The sequence below is a fragment of the Sus scrofa genome, chromosome 1 (assembly GCF_000003025.6).
Source record: "Sus scrofa isolate TJ Tabasco breed Duroc chromosome 1, Sscrofa11.1, whole genome shotgun sequence".
Taxonomy (NCBI): domain Eukaryota; kingdom Metazoa; phylum Chordata; class Mammalia; order Artiodactyla; family Suidae; genus Sus; species Sus scrofa.
In genome coordinates, this window is record NC_010443.5 from 126,424,079 (window position 1) to 126,442,099 (window position 18,021).

Sequence of the window (18,021 nt, forward strand, 5' to 3'; positions counted from 1 at the left end):
GCCTATGCCACAGCCATAGCAGCGCGGAATCTGCAACCTACATCACAGCTCACGGCAATGCCAGATCTTAACCCACTGAGTGAGGCCAGGGATTGAACCTGCAACCTCATGGTTTCTAGTTGGATTGGTTAACCACTGAGCCATGAAAGGAACCCCCTAAGTAACATTTTGGACAATGAAAAAACAACCAAACAGGGATTTTTGGCATCTGAGATTGTGGGGAAAACTCCTAGGTACAGCATGCTTATTTGTATGAACCTAAGAATCACACAGGAAATTAAAAAAAAAAAATTGGTCTTATCCAACTAGGTACTTATTTTAGGGGAAAAAAACTCGAAACTTTTTTCTCTTTGTGTCTTTTATCCTGCAAGGATCATGGGAAATTCCTCAGCAGGGGAATATCTCCTACATCAAAGCAGAACTAGTATCTAGTAATGCTGGCATCTAGTAATGCTGGCATCTGGATTAAATGAAGGCCTTGGCTCAAGGCCTGAAAATACTAGGGATGTAAAACTCAGAAACTGATGGTTGTAACAATATCATGCCATATTTATATGGCCTACTCTTAGATTTCAATAAATACCTCACTCAGAACCTTCAACATTATAACTCTCCTTGTGTGAAATGGGAAGATTATGTTTTTAGTATGAAACTCAAGGATTTTGACTTTCACATCACAACCCCTGCCTGTTCTGGGTTGCAAAATTGTTTCAAGTGACTGAAGTAAGTATTTTTTGTACAGAGTTCACTGAAATCCTGATGCAGTTACCTTTTATTAATTTATTTGAAGCATAAGCCACAGTATCTTATGCCTTTCTGTTACATAAAACCACATATAATCCAAATGATTCACTTATAATTTTTTTTCGTTTAGAGCTGCACCTGTGACATATGGAAGTTCCTAGACTAGGGGTCAAATTGGAGCCAAAGCCAAAGCAATACCAGATCTGAGCCATATCTGTGACCTATACTGCAGCTCATCACAATGCCAGATACTTAACCCACTGAGCAGGGCCAAGAATCAAACCTGCATCCTCATGGATTCTAGGCAGGTTTGTTACTGCTGAGCCACAACAGGAACTCCCAATTTGCTTACAATCTGACATGAATTTTTATATTAGCTTTCACTTTCCAAACATCTTGTTTACGTCAATATTAAAAGTAGCTTAGCGGAGTTCCCGTCGTGGCGCAGTGGTTAACGAATCCGACTAGGAACCATGAGGTTGTGGGTTCGGTCCCTGCCCTTGCTCAGTGGGTTGATGATCCAGCGTTGCCGTGAGCTGTGGTGTAGGTTGCAGACGCGGCTGGGATCCCGCATTGCTGTGGCTCTGGCATAGGCCGGTGGCTACAGCTCTGATTCAACCCCTAGCCTGGGAATCTCCATATGCCACGGGAGCGGCCCAAGAAATAGCAACAACAACAAAAAGACAAAAGACAAAAAGACAAAAAAATAAATAAATAAATAAATAAAAAATAAAAGTAGCTTAGGAGTTCCCGTCATGGCTCAGTGGTTAATGAATCTGACTAGGAACCATGAGGTTGTGGGTTCGATCCCTGGCCTTGCTCAGTGGGTTAAGGATCCAGTGTTGCCATGAGCTGTGGTGTAGGTCGAAGATGCAGCTTGGATCTGGCACTGCTGTGCCTCTGGCATAGGCCAGTGGCTACAGCTCGTATTCAACCCCTAGCCTGGGAACCTCCATGTGCCTCGGGTGCAGCCGTAGAAAAAGACAAAAAGACCAAAAAAAAAAAAAAAAAAAAAAGTAGCTTAAAGGCCCAAAGCTTACAGCAAAACAGAAATACAACCCTGAAGAACTTTAAATACCAAGGTAAAGCTAAATTACAATAATGGGCTATTGTAAAGCAAATGACAACAAAGATACAACACTCCAAAACCTATGGAATGCAACAAAAGCAGTTCTAAGAGGGAAGTTTATAGCAATAGAAGCCTACTTTAAGACACAAGAAAAAGCTCAAATAAACAACCTAAATTTTACACCTAAAGCAACAAGAGAAAAGAAGAGACAAGACCCAAAGTTAGCAGAAGGAAAGAAATCATAAAGATGAGAGCAGTTATCAATGAAATAGAAATGAAGAAAACCATAGAAAATATCAAACTAAAAGCTGGCTCTTTGAAAAGATCAACAAAATTGATAAACCCTTAGCCAGACTCATCAAGAAAAAGAGAGGACTCAAATCAATAAAATTAGAAATGAAAAAGGAGAAGTAACAACAGACATCACAGAAATAGAAAGGATCATAAGACTACTATATATGCCAATAAAATGAAATGCCTAGAAGAAACAGACAAGTTCTTAGAAAAGTACAATCTTCCAAGACTAAACCAAGATGAAATAAAAAAGCCGAATGGACCAATCACAAGTAGTGAAATTGAAACTGTGGTTAAAAAACTTCCAACAAACAAAAGTCCAGGACCAGGAGAATTCTATCCAAGAAGAGCTAACATCTACCCTTCTGAAACTATTCCCAAAAAATCGCATGGGAAGGAACACTCCCAAAATCATTCTATGAAGCCACCATCACCCTGAAACCAAAACCAAAGATAACACACAAAAAGAAAATTACAGGCCAATTTCACCAATGAACATAGATGCAAAAATCCTCAAAAAAAAAAAAATACTAGCAAACCAAATCCAACAATACATTAAAATGACTGTACATCATGATCAAGTGGGACTTATCCCAGGGATGCAAGGATTCCTCAATATCTGCAAATCAATCAGTGTGATACACCACATTAACAAACTGAAGAATAAAAACCATATGATCCTTTCAATAGATACAGAAAAAGCCTTTGACAAAACCCAACACCCATTTCTGATTTAAAAAAAAAAAAAACCCTAGGGAACCTACCTCAACATAATAAAGTCTGTATACGACGAACACACAGGTAACATCATTCTCAATGGTGCAAAGCTGAAAGAATTCCTGCTGAGATCAGGAACAAGACAAGCATGTCCATTCTCACCACTACTATTCAACATAGCTTTGGAAATCCTAGCCATGGCAATCAGAGAAGAAAAAGAAATAAAACTATCACTGTTTACAGATGACATGATACTATACCTAGAAAATCCTAAAGACAGGGAGTTCCCATTGTGGCGCAGTGGTTAATGAACCCGACTAGGAACCATGAGGTTGCAGGTTCGGTCCCTGCCCTTGCTCAGTGGGTTGACGATCCAGCGTTGCCATGAGCTGTGGTGTAGGTTGCAGACGTGGCTCGGATCCCGCGTTGCTGGCGGCTACAGCTTCGACTGGACCCCTAGCCTGGGAACCTCCATGTGCCACGGGAGCGGCCCAAAGAAATAGCAAAAAGACAAAAAAAAAAAAAAAAATCCTAAAGACACTACCAGAAAACTGCTAGGGCTCATCAATGAATTTGGCGAAGTCGAAGGATACAAAATCAATACACAGAAGTCAATAGCATTTCTATATACTAACAACAAAAGATCAGAAAGAGAAATTAGGGAAACAATACCATCTATCATCACATCAAAAAGAATAAAATACTTAGGAATAAACCTACCTAAGGAGACAAAAGATCTGTACTCTGGAAACTATAAGAGGCTGATGAAAGAAATCAAAGATGACACCAACAGATGGAAAGACATACCATGCTCTTGGATTGGAAGAGTCAATATTGTCAAAATGACTATACTACCTAAGGCAATCTACAGATTCAATACAATCCCTATAAAAATACCAAGGATATTTTTCACAGAACTCAAACAAAATATTTTAAAGTTTGTTTGGAAGCACAAAAGACCCAGAATAGCCAAAGTCATCCTAAGAAAGAAAAATGGAGCTAGAAGAATCAGGCTCCCTGACTTCAGACTATACTACAAAGCAACAGTCATCAAAACTGCATGGTACTGGCACAGAGACAGAAATACAGATCAGTACAGAAAGCCCAGAATTAAACCCATGTACCTACAGTCAACTAATCTATCACAAAGGAGGCAAGAATATACAATGGAGAAAAGACAGCATATTCAGTAAGTGGTGCTAGGAAAACAGGAGAGCTGCATGTAAAAGAATGAAATTAGAACACTTCCTAACACCATACACAAAAATAAACTCCAAATAGATTAAAGACCTAGATATACGACCAGATACTATAAAACTCTTTGATGAAAACATAGGCCAAACACTCTCTGACATAAACCACAGAAACATCTTCTTAGATCCACCTCTTAGAGTAATGACAATAAAAACAAAAATAAACAAATGGGACTTAATTAAACTTAGAAGTTTCTGCACAGCAAAGGAAACTCTAAACAAAACAAAAAGACAACCCACAGAATGGGAGAAAATATTTGCAAATGAATCAACTGACAAGGGATTCATCTCCAAAATTTATAAACACCTCCTACAGCTCAATACCAGAAAAAACAAACAACCCCATCAAAAAATGGGCAGAAGATCTAAACAGACAATTCTCCAAAGAAGACATACAGATGGCCAAAAAACACATGAAAAGATGTTCAACATCACTAATAGAGAAATGCAAACCAAAACCACTATGAGGTACCACCTTACACCAGCCAGAATAGCCATCATCAAAAAGTCTACAAACAATAAATGCTGGCGAGGTTGTAGAGAAAAGGGAACCCCATTACACTGTTGGTGGGAATGTAATTTTGTGCAACCACTGTGGAAATCAGTATGGAGATCCCGCAGAAAACTAAAAACAGAATTACCATCTGATCCAGCAATCCCATTCCTTGGCATCCATCCAGAGAAAACCATGACTTGCAAAAATACATGTACTCCAGTGTTCACTGCAGCACCATATACAACAGCCAAGACATGGAAACCACCTAAATGTCCATCAACAGAGGAGTGGGTGGAGTTCCCGTCGTGGCACAGTGGTTAACGAATCCGACTAAGAACCATGAGGTTGCGGGTTCGGTCCCTACCCTTGCTCAGTGGGTTAAAAATCCGGCGTTGCCGTGAGCTGTAGTGTAGGTTGCAGATGCGGCTCAGATCCCAGGTTGCTGTGGCTCTGGCGTAGGCCTGCGGCTACAGCTCCAATTCGACCCCTAGCCTGGGAACCTCCATATGCTGCAGGAGCGGCCCAAGAAATAGCAAAATGACAAAAAAAAAAAAAAAAAAAAAAAAAAAAAAAAAACCAGAGGAGTGGATGTGGTACATATACACAATGGAATATTACTCAGCCATTAAAAGGAATGAAATAACAGCATTTGCAGCAACATGGATAGACCTAGAAATTATCATGCTAAGTGAAGTTAGTCAGACAGTGAGACACCAACATCATATGCTATCACTTACATGGAGAATCTAAAAAAAGGACACAATGAACTTCTTTGCAGAACAGGTATTGACTCAGAGACTTTGAAAAACTTACAGTTTCCAAATGAGACAGGTTGGGGGCTGGGGGATGCGCTGAGGGTTTGGGATGGAAATGCTATAAAAATTGGTTGTGATGATCATTGTATAACTATAAATGTAATTGAGTAATAAAAATTGCTATAAAATTTTAAAATAATGGGCTATTGTAAATGATAATGTAATATAATAATAAATATATTTTTTTAGGACTGTACTTGCAGAGTATGGAGGTTCCCAGGCTAGGGATATAATTGGAGCTACAGCTGCCTGCCTACACTACATCCACAGCAATACCAGATCCGAGCCACATCTGCAACCTACATCAGTTTGTGGCAACGCCAGATCCTTAACCCACTGAGCGAGGCCAGTGATCAAACCCGCAACCTCATGTTTCCTAGTCAGATTCATTTCCACTGAGCCATGATAGGAACTACCCAACAACCTTTTAGGGGGAAAAAAAAAAGGATACTACAGTTAACATATACTTGGTGGTATTTTTTTCTAATTTTAATTTTTTTATTTTTACTTTTTGGCTACATCTGCAACATGTAAAAGTTCTCAGGCTAGGGATCAAATCTGCACCACAGCAGTGACCTGAGCCACTGCAGTGACAACGCTAGATCCTTAACCCTCTATACCACAAAGGAACTCCATGAGTGTACCACTTTTAGAAAATGTGTGTGGTAGGGAATATATCATAGAATTCATGAATTATGTTATTTCTTTACATATTTGATACATAAAATGTTTGTACATTTTTGTACCCTGTTCTTTTCACCTAATATTATCATATAAACATTACCTTAATGTTATTAAAATCAGTTATTATATTCTTAATTTATTTAATTAAATAAAATTTTATTTAAATATTCCATTGTAACTACTTAACTGTTTTTCCATTGATGACACTTAAGTTGTTTCTAGCATTTGCTCTTATTAATGCCTTTACAGACATCATTGTGCATACCATTTTGTTGATTTTCACAGGCTGTCCCCATAATATTTAGAGGCAGAATTCTTTTTTTGTGTGTTTATGTGTATGTGTCTTTTCAGAGCTACTCATAGCATATGGAAATTCCCAGGCTAGGGGTTGAATCGGAACTTGAGCTGCTGCCCTACACCACAACCACAGCCACAGCAACACAGGATCCAAGCTGCGTCTGCAATCTGCACAACAGCTCATGGCCACATTGGTCCTTAGCTCACTGAGTGAGGCCGGGGATCAAATCTGAGTACTCATGAATACTAGTCAGTTTCCTTAATACTGAGCCACAACGGGAACTCCTCAGAAGTGGAATTCTTAAGGCTCTTACTACAACACAACATAAAGATAACTATAGAAAATATAGGACTAAACTAGCAATAACTCAACTGAACTTGGAGCCCAACATTTCAGAGTCTTTCTCTTAACATATTTGGTTTTAATAAACACAGGCAAGCATAGAAAATATTTAAAAGATTATTTATCACTCTTTTGAGACTATTTTGTGCTACGTGCTATGCTAAGTTCTATAGAGTCTAAGAAGATCAATCAATAAAATCCCTTAAGCTTACTATGGAAAATTACATTCAATTTTGTAGGCATGGGGGCCTGGACTCACAAACACTTGAGATAATTTGACCTTTAGCAGGAGACTAAAAACAATTCAAATAATACAAAACTGGGAGTTCTCTTGTGGTGCAGTGGGTAAGGATCTGATGTTCTCACTGCAGTGGCTTGAGTTGCTGCTGTGACTTGGGTTTGACCCCTGGCCTGAGAACTTACACATGCTGTGGGTGGGGTGAAAAAAAAGTTAAAAAAAATTTAAGAGTTCCTGTTGTGGCTCAGCATGTTAAGAACCCAACTAATAACAATGAAGATACAGGTTTGATCCCTGGCCTTGCTCAGTAGGTTAAGGATCTGGTGTTGCCACCAGTTGTGGTGTAGGTCACAGATGTGCCTCAGATCTGGCATTGCTGTGGCTGTGGTGTAGGCTGGCAGCTGCAGCTCTGATTTGACCTCTAGCCCAGGAACTTCCATATGCGACAGGTACAGCCCTGAAAAAAATTTTTTTCAATAAAAACAACAAATAATAAAAAAATATTGCTTAGAAATGTCTTAGAGAATAAAGGAAAAATAATTTAAATGTTTTTTGCTTTATAGTATTCTAAAACTTCTATTTCATTTCATTTAAAAGCCTCATCTGGAGACTAGAGGGCCTCTTTATTTTTTCAAGGTTCTAAATGGCTAGGCAATGACCCTAATACAAGTTACTAACTAATATTTTCCACACTGATTTGAAATAGTGCCTGTATTATACATAGAATTCCCATATACACATTCTACTTTTATTAGACTCCTAGAAAAACACCAAAATTATAACCATCTGCTGAACAACCATCAACAAAATAGACCAGAAACTACCAAAAAAGATATCCTATACCCAAAGACAAAGAAGCCACATTGAGACAGTACAAGGGGCACTTTCATGCTATTTGCAATTCTACACCCACTGGGAAGGCAACCCACAGGCTGGAAAATAACTATCACAGAGGCTCTCCCACAGGGGTGAGAGTTCTAAGCCCCATGTCAGGTTCCCAAGCCTGGGGGGTCTGGCATTGGGAAGAGGAGTCCCTGGAGCATTTAAGAATCTTGAGAAGTCACTGGGCTACTGCCATCAAGCTTGGCCTCAATTCTCTTAGCCAGCTGCTTTCCCAGCTCCACTCCCCACTGGTCAAAGCTGCTGGTATCCCAGATGATGTCATGAATGAAGATCTTGTATTCGTACATGGCAATCAAAGCTCTAGGAATGAATGGCATGAACTTGGTGAACACAGTAGAGTTCGCTGGGAGATTTTCTTCAAAGACCTTGTGGTGCAACAGTTTCTCAAAGTCTTCCAGACTTATTCCCACAGCTTGTAGCTCCTTTGAGGCCTTTTCTGTTGACTTCCCCCTCATCGAGGCCTCCACCTGGGACAAGAAGTTTGCCAGGAGGATCTTTGGATGTGAATCCATCCTTACCAGATGCTGGGTCTGGACCAGGATGAGGAAGTTACAGGGCATCATCTTGGTAACCTGGTGGATGAGCTGGTAGAAGGCATGCTGCCCACTTGTCCCTGGCTCCCCCCAACAATGGGGCTTGTTGGTTGGTCCACAGGGCTGCTGGATTTGATGATGTACTTCCCATTGGACTTCATGTCACCCTGCTGGGAGTAGGCAGCAAAGCGGCGCATGTACTGGTCATACGGCAGCATGGCCTGCATCTCACACCCAAAGCACTTGATGTACAAGATACCTGGCAGAGCCAGCAGGGCAAGGGTGTTCTTCTCCAGGAGTGTTGTGCAGAAGTGCTGGTCCATCTAGTGAGCCCCTGAGAGCAGCTGCTTGAAGCTGTCACATCCCACAAGCAGGGCAATGGAGAGTCCTCTGGCTGATCACGGCAAGGAGCAAGCTCCCACCTGATCCCAGAACTCAAACAACTTTTGAGGGTCAATTCCAAACTCCTTCACTTTAACAGTGTTGGTAAACAGGGAAGTAAAGTCCTTCTCAACTGCAGAAGGATCCTTGGCCAACAGGAGAAACTAATGCTGGAAAGATGTTACCAGAATCCAGGTTCTTGTTCACACAGTTGAAGAATGAACTCCCTGAACACACAGGCAGCAAGCAAGCAAAGTCTTTACTACAGGAAAGCAAATAGCTCTCAGGGCTGCTAGGAGTGGTGAGAAGAGCCCCCTTCTCTATTTTCCTATATGAATTTTTATCCCTTAAAGATGGGGGGATTACCAACGTGGGGTACAGAAAGATGTGTTTTTCTCCCATTGGCCTTGTCCACTTACCTCTATCAGTCCTTGTCCAATAGGGGTTTTAGGGGTGGAAATGTCCCGTAAGGTTTATGGTTTCTTTGTTTTCTCTTCTCTTAGACTGAGTCACCATTCCTCAGTCTCATTTCTTTTCTATAAATTGAGGAGTGGGTTAGAGATTAAGGTCCCTGTGGGCGTAGGTACACTTCCTACAGTAAACAAGGCCTGTGGGAATATTACTCTCTGGAGCTCTTAAGCCACAAATGTTAATAAATAGCCACATCAAAGAATACATCAAAGCCCATGCTCCTACACTGACTACCTGAATTAATATTCTGCCTCAAAACCATTCCTTCTTCGTCTCTGCATTCATGATGGTCTCTTGGGTGGTGAAGGTCTTAGAGGCAATGATGAACAGGAAGGACTTGGGGCTCAGGGTGGCCAGCGTTTTGGCAATGAGAGTGCCATCAACATTGGATACAAACCAGAGCTGGGGACCTTCTGCAGAATATGGCTTGAGGGCTTCATTCACCATGAGGGGTCCCAGGTCACAGCTGCTAATACTAACATTGATGCGTGATGGACTTGCCTGAGTATCCCTTCCATTCAGCACTTTGGATATGCTGGAAGAAAGACTTCAACTTCCCCTGGACCCTTCGGACCTCTGGCATCACATCCTTGCCATCCACAAGAACTGGGGTGTTTGACCAGTGGCTCAGGGCCACATGCAGCACTGTCCAATCCTCAGTGAAGCTGATGTCACCACTGAAACTGCACTCCCAGGCAACCTCCATACCCTGGACTTGGCCAGGTCCACCAGCATCTGCATCACAGCCTCCATCACAAGGTTTGTGGAGTAATCCACCAGAATATGCCCATGGTTGATGTTGAGGTTCAAGATAAAAGTGGCTGGAGCACTCCTCAGTCCCTTCAAAAAGGTGGTGCAAGCTGAGGTCAGAGCCATGCCTGTGGTACCCTGCCCAAAGCTTCTTGACCTGCAGGTTCTGGGTGAGTGTGGTCATGGAGAGAGCGGCTGGGAACATGCACCAGGGTGAGCATGAAGGAGGAAGTGGGGCAGGTGGCAATGGACGTGCTGAGCATTCTATAGCTTATCTAGCAACCTACTCCGAGTTGGGGGGCGGGGGGCGGGGGGAGGGTACACAGGGTGTGATACCTAGGAGGCAGCCAGTGACCACTGGAGCCTGTCTTATAGGTTGACTCCCAGAGCTAAGTCTTCCCTTTTAACACTTTGATTTATTTATTTATTTAGCCGATCAACCTCATGTAATGACTCTTAGTGAAACTGAAAATCAAGTCATGTTCCAAAAAAAGAAACCAGTTATAGTCTTTGTTGAGATTTCATTAAATCTACATATTAATGCCAAGAAAAAGGAAATGCAGAATACAGGCCACAGCAGAAAAACAACATAGCCTAAGGGGAGGCAGAGAAGGGAAGACTCAGCTTTCAGGGGCATGCTGCATCCTTTGCCAGGCTTTGGCTCCCACTCTTCAACAACAGTTGTTAACAAATCTCTTGAGCAGTGGGAGTGTCAGATTTTTTTTAGCTGGAAACACTTCAGGGTAGCAATCCATCCAGAAGGGGAAGCTAGAGGTCCTGCCTTAACTGAGTACTGCTTCTGGGTATGAGTGTACTGTTTTTTACTTGGAATACATATTATGTAACAATAAAAATAACATGTTTTGGAGTTCCCAGGTGGCACAGCAGGTTAAGGATCTGGTACTGTCACTGCTGTGGTGCAGGTTTAATCCCTGGCCCACAATCTTCCACATGCCATGGGCAAGGCAAAGACAAAAACAGGTGTTTTGGGGAGTTAACTTCATGGCTCAGTGGTAACGAACCTGACTAGTATCCAATCCCTGGCCTCACTCAGTGGGTCAGGGATCCAATGTCTCTATGAGCTATGGTATAGGTCACAGATGTAGCTCGGAACTACTATTGCTGTGGCTGTGGCATAGGCTGGCAGCTGTAGCACCAATTCAACCTCTAGCCTGGGAACTTCCATATGCTGTGGGTGCAGCCTAAAAAGCAAAAAAAGAAAAAATGAAAGAAAAAGTGTTTTCTAAAGATGCTCTCATTTACAATTTATAATTTTTTTTCTTCTTACATATGATTATAATTCTGGAGAGGGTGATAGATTTTATGCAAATTAGTGGGGCAAACTAAAGCTTTCCTAGTCCACTCCTTCACGTCCACAGGACTGTATAATGCACTGTTCTAAACTGTATGAAAGCATAAAGTTTAAAAAGCTACAATTCTTGGAGTTCCCATTGTGGCACAGCAGAAAAAATCCAACTACTATCCATGTTAATTCGGGTTCGATCCCTGGTCTCGCTCAGTGGGTTGGGGATCCAGCACTGCCGTGAGCTACAATGTAGGTCTCAGACATGGCTTGGATCTGGCATTGCTGTGGCTGTGGCACAGGACAGCAGCTGTAGCTCCAATTCAACCCCTAGACTGGGAATCTTCATATGCCATGAGTGCAGCCCTAAAAATAAAAAAAAAAAGCTATGATTCTTCAAAACAGCATGGTACTGGCACAAAAACAGACATATGGATCAATGGAACAAAAGACAGAGCCCAGAAGTAAATCTGCACACCTACGGTCAATTAGTTTTTGACAAAGGAGGCAAGAACACACAATGGTGAAAAGACAGTCTCTTTAGCAAGTGATGCTGGGAAAGTTGGACAGTTGTATATAAATCAATGAAATTAGAACACTCCTTCATATTGTACACAAAAATAACTTGAAATAGAAGACATGACACCATAAAACTCCTGGAAAAGAAGACAGGCAAAACACTCTATGACATGAGTTGTAAAATGTTTTCTTAGGCCATTCTCCCAAGGCAATAGAAATGAAAGAAAAATAAACAAATGGGACCTAATCACACTTAGAAGCTTTTGTACAGCAAATGAAACATAAATAAAACAAAAGACTAGGAGAAAATATTTGCAAATGATAACACTGACAAGGGCTTAATCTCCAAAATACACAAACAGCCCTTAAAACTCAATAACAAAAAAACAAAAAACCCAATCATAAAATGAACAGAAGACCTAAACAGGCATTTCACCAAAGAAGACCCACAGATGGTCAAAATGTACACAAAAAGATGCTCAATATCACTAATTATTAGAGAAATACAAATCGAACCTACAAATGAGAGTTAATAGATGCCTTTGGAATGGATAAGCAATGAGGTCCTGCTGTATATCTGGTCATTTATGATGGAGCATGATAATGTGAGAAAGAAGAATGTATACATGTATGTGTAACTGGGTCACCTTGCTGTACAGTAGAAAACTGACAGAACACTGTAAACCAGCTATAATGGAAAAAAATAAAAATCATTAAAAATTTAAAAAAACCTACAAATGAGGTACCATGTTGCACTGGTCAGAATGGTCATCATTCAAAAGTCTACAAACAACAAATGCTGGAGGAGGTGTGGAGAAAAGGATCCCTCCTTACACTATTAGTGGGAATACAAATCAGTGCAGCCACTATTGAGAATAGTATGGAGATTCCTCAAAAAACTAAAAATAGAGTTGCCATATGACCCTATAAACCCACTCTTGGGCATGTATCTAGATGAAATTATAATTCATATATATATATATATATATATATATATATATACACACACACACACACACACACACACATACACAGGAATATTACTCAGCCATAAAAGTAATGAAATAATGCCATTTACAACTACATGGATGATCCTAGAGATTATCATACTAAGCAAAATAAGTCAGAAGGAGAAAGACAAATCCCATATGATATCATTTATATGTGGAATCTAAATTATGACACAAGGGAGTTCCCTTCTTGGCTCAGTGGTTAACGAACCCAGCTTGGATCCATGAGGATGCAGGTTCGATCCCTGGCCTCACTGAGTGTGTTAAGGATCCCGAGCTGCCATGAGCCATAGTGTGGGTCATAGACTTGGCTCGGATCTTTTGTTGCTGTGGCTGTGGCGTAGGCCGGCAGCTATAGCTCTTATTAAACCCCCTAGACTTGGAACTTCATATGCCACGAATGCGGCCCTAAAAAGCAATAAATAAATAAATAAATATAAAAATAAACTATGACACAAATGACCTGATCTAAAAGACAGAAACAGAAGCACAGACCTAGAGAACAGACTTCTGGTTGCCAGGGGAACGGGGTTAGGAGAGCGGTGGAGTGGGAGTTTGGGACTAGCAAATGCAAACAGTTATATATAGAATGGATAAACAACAAGGTCCTATTGTATAGCACAGAGAAGTATATTCAATATCCTATAATGAGCCATAATAGAAAAGAATAGATTTGTATGTGTGTATGTGTGTAACTGAATCACTTTGCTGTACCCAAAAAAACTTACACAACATTGTAAGTCAATTATACTTCAGCTTAAAAAGAAGAGATATGGGAGTTCCTGTTGCGGCTCAGTGGAAACAAATCCGACTAGGAACCACGAGGTTGCAGGTTTGATCCCTGGCCTCGCTCAGTGGGTTAAGGATCCAGCGCTGCCATGACCTTTGGTGTAGGTCGCAGACACAGCTCGGATCTGGTGTTGCTGTGGCTGTGGTGTAGGCCGGCAGCTGTAGCTCCGATTAGACCCCTAGCCTGGGAACCTCCATGTGCCATGGGTGTGGCCCTCAAAAGACGAAAAAAGAAAAAAGAAAAAAAAATAATGTGACTGAGGCAACTGTTGACTATGGACACAGTATAGAACTACTCAACCTCCAGGTCACAAATGAAAACACTGATGTTCAGAGCTAAGTTAATTTTAAATTCTATCTTAAGGAGTTCCCATTGCAGCTCAGTGGTTAATGAACCTGACTAGTATCCATGAGAACGAGGGTTCGATCCCTGGCCTTGCTCAGTGGGTTATGGATACAGCATTGCTATGAGCTGTGGTGTAGGTTGCAGATGCGACTCAGATCTCGCATTGCTGTGGCTGTGGTGTAGGCCGGCAGCTGCAGCTCTGATTCAACCCCTAGCCTGGGAACCTCCATGCACCGCAGGTAAGGCCCTAAAAAGACTAAATAAATTCTGTCTTAAAATGTGTTGATAGTGTCAAAATATTCCCAGAGAGGGGGTATAGGAACAAAGAAGGTGATGTATCTTTTTCTAACACACCTGGTGTTGTGGTCCTAAGCCATGATGAGTCTGAAGAGGCACCTCCTCCAGCACACAGCTTATCATTTACCGATTTGGGGAAACAGGTAATATGAGGTATTTCAAGTCCTATGGAGAGTGCAACTCAGGTCTGGAGCCTGGTCCAGACGGAGTGGCTTCAATTAAACATATATTTACTGAGTACATGTGTATCAGGCACTGTGTGGGGTTCAAAATAAGGCAAAGGTCTCATCCTCAGAGCCAAGGAAAGAAGTTTTCATGTCTGTCATCTCAGAATCACAGTCAGGGTCTTAACCTGTACATCGTAACTCAAGGAGCCACCAAAACAACTGGTCTTGCCTTTTCTAGAAGCTTCTTGTCTTTGACACTGTGTCCCATTTCTGAACAGAGTACAAAAAAACAAAATGTAAAAGGTGCTCTGGAGTTCCCGTCGTGGCGCAGTGGTTAACGAATCCGACTAGGAACCATGAGGTTGCAGGTTCGGTCCCTGCCCTTGCTCAGTGGGTTAACGATCCGGCGTTGCCGTGAGCTGTGGTGTAGGTTGCAGACGCGGCTCAGATCCTGCGTTGCTGTGGCTCTGGTGTAGGCCGGTGGCTACAGCTCCGATTCAACCCCTAGCCTGGGAACCTCCATATGCCTCGGGAGCGGCCCAAGAAATAGCAACAACAACAACAACAACAACAACAACAAAGACAAAAAAAAAAAAAAAAAAGGTGCTCTGGCCTGTTCTCTTTAACTCTCAAAGGCCTACCTTGAGGTGGGGGTGGGGGAACACTGCAAATTTCAGCTGATTTTGCTCTTGCTGGAGAGGGGAGGGGCTGAGCAAAAGCAATTTTTAACTTAATAAACACCAACTCTGAGCCAATTTAAAACAAATATTCCCAACCAAGCCATTCTACTGGGCAGTAATCAGAGCAAACTCCATCCTAGCCTGGATCGATGACATCCACCAGAATCTGAATGCCTGGGGAGAGAGACCTGTTTGATTTAATTAATATTCCTCACTGGATTCTTGATTTTAACCACAAGCCCCTTCTCCAAAACCTCTTTCTCTCCACGTGTTCTCCACCTGAGAAAATGGCAACCCATCCACCTAGCCACTTGCTCAACCTGGACACCTTAACACATCTGCTCTGGACAATGACCAAGTACTGTCACCTCTACTCTCCAATATATCTTGAATTCACCTACTTCTCTCTCCCCTAGCATCACCCTAATCCAAGTCATCCTGTACCTCCCATTTGGACAGCTGTAATAGCTTCCTAACTGGTGTGCTTGCTTCCACCTTGACCTCTATCAAATTCCCCAGATACATATATGATTTAACTTGTTTATTGGATATTTCTCCCTTTACAATGTAAGCTCCATGAAGACAAAAGCCATGTCTGATTTTTTTACTGGGGTATTCCTGCTGCCTAGCACAGTACCTGGCATAGAATGGGCATCAGTAAAACTTATTGAGAGCATAAATGAACACTTTATAATCCTTGCATGATAGAGGTCCTCCTGTTCACAAAATATGGCTCAGAGTCTATCCTCTTAAGAGTCTTTTTCCCCCCTCAGAGCCACACAAGCCATTCTTCAAAAGAGAATTGAATCTTTTTCCTTCCTTCAGACTGACTGAATGATGACCTTTTAGCAGAGCCTTTTAGGAAGAAATCAGAGTGAGCTCTGATAGAGCATGAATAGATGGAAAGAATCCAAACTGAGCCTACCTCTTTCTAATGCTTTGGAAAGAGATGAAATTTTATGAAGAAAAAAACAAAATACCATCTTGGATATAGACCCTTTGAGGTATTATTGCCATCTGGTGTCCATAATATTAACCCGCAGGCAACCAAGAACTTTTCCCTCTGCCTTCTAATTGTCTCAATTTTTCTGAATATTTTTTTTAAGGTCTACTTCTTAAAAATTTATTTTGTTTTATTTTTCTTTTTACAGCCACACCTGCAGCACATGCATGTTCCCAGACTTGGGATCGAATAGGAGCCGAAGCTGCTCACCTATGCCACATCCACGAAGGATCTGGGTCACATCTGTGACCTATGCTGCAGCTTGCAGCAAAGCCGGATCCTTAACCCACTGAGCAAGGCCAGGGATCGAACCCACCTCCTCATGGACACTATGTCAGGTTCTTAATCCACTTAGCCACAATGGGAACTCCTTTTTTCAAGTTGATTTCCAAGGTTGTGATAATTTCTGTTATACAACAAAGTGATTCAGTTATACATATACACATGTCCATTATCTTTCAGATGCTTTTCCCACATAGATTATCACAGAATATTGGGTAGAGTTCTCTGTGCTGTATGGCAGGCCCCTACTGGCCCATCAGTCCATATACCCAGTGTGCATGTGTCAATCCCAAACCTCCAGTACATCCCTCCCCCAACCTTTCCCCTTTGGTAACCATAAACTACCATAAGATTTTCAAAGTCTATGAGTCTGTTTCTGAAATTTAACAATAATTTTAACTTTGGTATGAGTCTTCTATTCTGGAAACATATGTTCTTCATTTCTAGGACATTTTCTTTGATATTTTCTAGGAATTATTTCTTTGATATTTTTCTCCCCATGATTTTCTTTTTGGAATTCCTAGAATTTGGATGTTGATCTCCTGAATTGACTTTTAACTTTCTTATCCTTTTTCTCTAACATTTTTCCTCTCTTTTGTTCTACTTTTTTTTCTTTTTAGGGCCACACCTGTTGCCTATGGAGGTTCCCAGGCTATGGGTCGAACTGGAACTCCCTATGCCACAGCCACAGCAATGCCAGATCCAAGCCGTGTCTGTGCCCTACACCACAGCTCATGGCAGCACCTGATCCTTAACCCACTGAGCAAGGCCAGGGATCAAACCCATGTCCTCATGAACACTATGTCAGGTTCGTTACTGCTGAGCCACACCAGGAACTCTTTTTGTACTTTTTGAGTAGCATTCTCAGAGCTGAGTTGCAGAAAGGGGCTGAAATATCACTGTCTAATTCTGACATTCATTTAATTCCCAATTTCAGTACGGTATTCCTGTCCTCAGCTATGCCTCCTTTTTTTTTTTTTTTAATTTTTTTATTTTCCCACTGTACAGCAAGGGGGTCAGATTATCCTTACATGTATACATTACAATTACATTTTTTCCCCCACCCTTTGTTCTGTTGCAACATGAGTATCTAGACAAAGTTCTCAATGCTATTTAGCAGGATCTCCTTGTATATCTATTCTAAGTTGTGTCTGATAAGCCCAAGCTCCCGATCCCTCCCACTCCCTCCCCCTCCCATCAGGCAGCCACAAGTCTTTTCTTCAAGTCCATGATTTTCTTTTCTGAGGAGATGTTCATTTGTGCTGGATATTAGATTCCAGTTATAAGTGATATCCTATGGTATTTGTCTTTGTCTTTCTGGCTCATTTCACTCATTATGAGATTCTCTAGTTCCATCCATGTTGCTGCAAATGGCATTATGTCATTCTTTTTTATGGCTGAGTAGTATTCCATTGTGTATATATACCACCTCTTCCGAATCCAGTCATCTGTCGATGGACATTTGGGTTGTTTCCATGTCCTGGCTATTGTGAATAGTGCTGCAATGAACATGCGGGTGCACGTGTCTCTTTTAAGTAGAGTTTTGTCCGGATAGATGCCCAAGAGTGGGATTGCAGGGTCATATGGAAGTTCTATGTATAGATTTCTAAGGTATCTCCAAACTGTTCTCCATAGTG

At 41.5% G+C, this 18,021-nt stretch overlaps 1 pseudogene; it reads right to left on the reverse strand.

Moving 5' to 3' along the window:
• On the reverse strand, positions 7,994-10,172 carry LOC100624411 (annotated as a pseudogene).